This window comes from Littorina saxatilis, linkage group LG8, assembly GCF_037325665.1.
Source record: "Littorina saxatilis isolate snail1 linkage group LG8, US_GU_Lsax_2.0, whole genome shotgun sequence".
NCBI lineage: Eukaryota > Metazoa > Mollusca > Gastropoda > Littorinimorpha > Littorinidae > Littorina > Littorina saxatilis.
Window position 1 is genome coordinate 33492715 of NC_090252.1, and position 2787 is coordinate 33495501.

Genomic DNA, 2787 nt, shown 5'->3' on the forward strand with positions numbered 1-2787 from the left:
CCAAGAAGAGTGGCACAGTAGTCATGCCCCAGGGACTCTGCAAGCTCAGAGAGGTTGATCAGTTGCCGATGTTTTCCTGATCCCGTATCCAGGTATACAGTCAACTTGATGGCTTCAGCGTGGTAGAGAAGAATGACAAAGATGTCCGTGTCCGGGGTTCTGACCACAGCGTTCTTGTATCCCAGCGCTGCGGCATGATGGAGGTACAGCACCACCCTGGTGTCAGTCTCTTCCTGGTTGCTGTAGATATTGGGAACCTCATGCACCTCTACCTGAAAACAGTAGTATACCTGGATACGGGATCAGGAAAACATCGGCAACTGATCAACCTCTCTGAGCTTGCAGAGTCCCTGGGGCATGACTACTGTGCCACTCTTCTTGGGTTCCATGTGTACAGCGGAGAGGACTGCACCAGTGCATTCAAAGGAAAGGGGAAGGTGGGGCCCCTTAAGAAACTGGAGAAGAACCCCAAGTTTCACACGGCATTCAGGCAGCTTGGTGACGACTGGGATGTCAAACTTCGGGTGGTGAAGCAGTTGGAAGAGTTTACTTGCCTGATGTACAATTACAGTCGTGAGAAATCAGTTGATGTCGTTCGTGGAAAGCTACTCCGCAAGATGGTGGGAGACAACGAGAAACTCACGTCCAAGTGTAAGGTCGATCTAGCCCGCATGCCTCCCTGCCAATCTGCTCTGATGCCGCACATTCAGCGAGTAAACCACCGCGTTGCCCTGTACAAGCGTGCCCATGAAGGCATTCTGGAGAGGCCCAAACCCTACGACCAGGGGCAGGTATGGACGAAAAATGCAGACGGTGTCCTGGAACCCGTGTGGTGCCTCAAGCCCATCCTACCTGTGTCGCTGATCAATCTTCTGGCAGATGGTGGTTGTGGAGAAGAGGATGATGAGGAAGACGAGGAAGAAGATGAGGAGGTTGACTTTGACGCGTTTGCTGAAAGCGATGACGAGTTTTGAGTTATCATTACAGTCTGTGTCATTTGATGTCGTCTACTGCGGACTATCGCTAAAGTGAATATAATTATTTTCTACTTTGGCACCACAATGGGACTCACCATGTACAGTGTTTTGGGGACCCAAAGAGCGCGCTGGATATATTGTCCTGGAATATCATTACATTTTGTCAGTATCAATGTGTGTAACTTGCACAAAATCAAACATTGTAAAATTCAAACCAAGAGCTATCACGATTTTGATGTGTATACGGTGTAACAAGATATGCTTAACATGACAATGTGCGCCTTTTGTCTTCAAACACTAATATTCCATCCATTTTCAATCGTTTTGGCGCAGCATGAAATAATTCGGATGATTGACACGGGTTGCCGATTAATCGATACGCTTTGTGAAATCCACAAAAACGGAAAATATTCAAGAACAATCAACAATTTTGTACAACAATGAGTGCAAATGTTGTTGCTATTATCCCGTTCAATCTTTTATATTCAATGCTTGTCTTTAAATCTGTCATAGTTTAGGCTAGAAAAAAGACAATTTGTCATGTTTTGGGCGATTTTGTACCCACAAATCTGAAAATAGCCCATTAATTGCATGGTCATCAATATTTCAATATCAGTGTGAGATCAAAAGTTATTAACATTAGTGTTTACCATAGTTTTTGTTCGATGATAGTCTTTCTATCTTCAAATGTTGAGGCTCTTAGCCGCAAAAATTCGGACGAGTTACCTGGACTGCCGTTTAATTGGTATGCTTTGTGAAATCCACAAAAACGGAAAAATATTAACAAACAATCAACAATTTTGTACAACAATGAGAGCAAATGTTGTTGCCATTATCCATTGCTATCTTTTGTGTTCAATACTTGTCTTTAAATCTTTCATAGTTTAGGCTATAAAAAAGACAATTTGTCATGTTTTTCGCGATTTTTTGTCAGAAATCTAAAAATAACCCATTTATTCCATGGTCATCAATATTTTAATACAAGTATGATCACACAAATGGTTCACATTGGTGTTGTGCGTCTTTTTTGTTCAATACCTTTCTTTCTATCTTTCACGGTTGAGGCTCTTTCCGGCTATGGGGAACACTCTTTGTTGCGACCCGATATTGCCACCCGGGGTGGTTCCAGACCCTTAAAGGGGTACTAGGGAACCGATTTCTTGATGGTGTGATAGCTGACCGTTTTCAGCACATATTTTACTATCTAGACACGACAATTAGAAAAATATCTGAACACTTGTTGGTCAGCGCTTCTAGCCACTAAACTAGTATGGCTGGAGGTGTAAATGCACTAACATGCATATTGTGTTGCTTATAAGATGTAGTGTTCACTTACATGACTTTGACAAGTTTGGCCTTTCGGTTGGCGGTGTAATGTGATTCTTATACAGGTTCAAAATGTAGGAAACAGCAGTATTTAACTGATTTCTTCTGCATTGAATCTTTCTTTGTGCAATCAGTATAGAAGATTGCAGAGAGTATATTCTGATGATTTAAAATGTGTGTAATATTATTGAGCAGCCCTTATATTACTGACTATGTCTCTTTCTACTAAACTCAGTGTGTGGTTCTTAACTGTGCACATTTTCAGCCAAAAAATCATTTCTCTTCCTTGTCTTGCTTGCAAATTTGTTCTTTCCTGGCCGAGCGATAACATAAACACCCCTGCCAAGGGTTGTGTTCTGCGATGTTTTAGAGCTCGGAAAGGCAGCAGAGGCCGGGCTTGTCATCAGCTTTCTCTAAATGGTTCTAAATGGACTGCTCGAGGGCTAAAAAGGAAGGGATACTGCCCTATCAGTGGTGGTTGTTG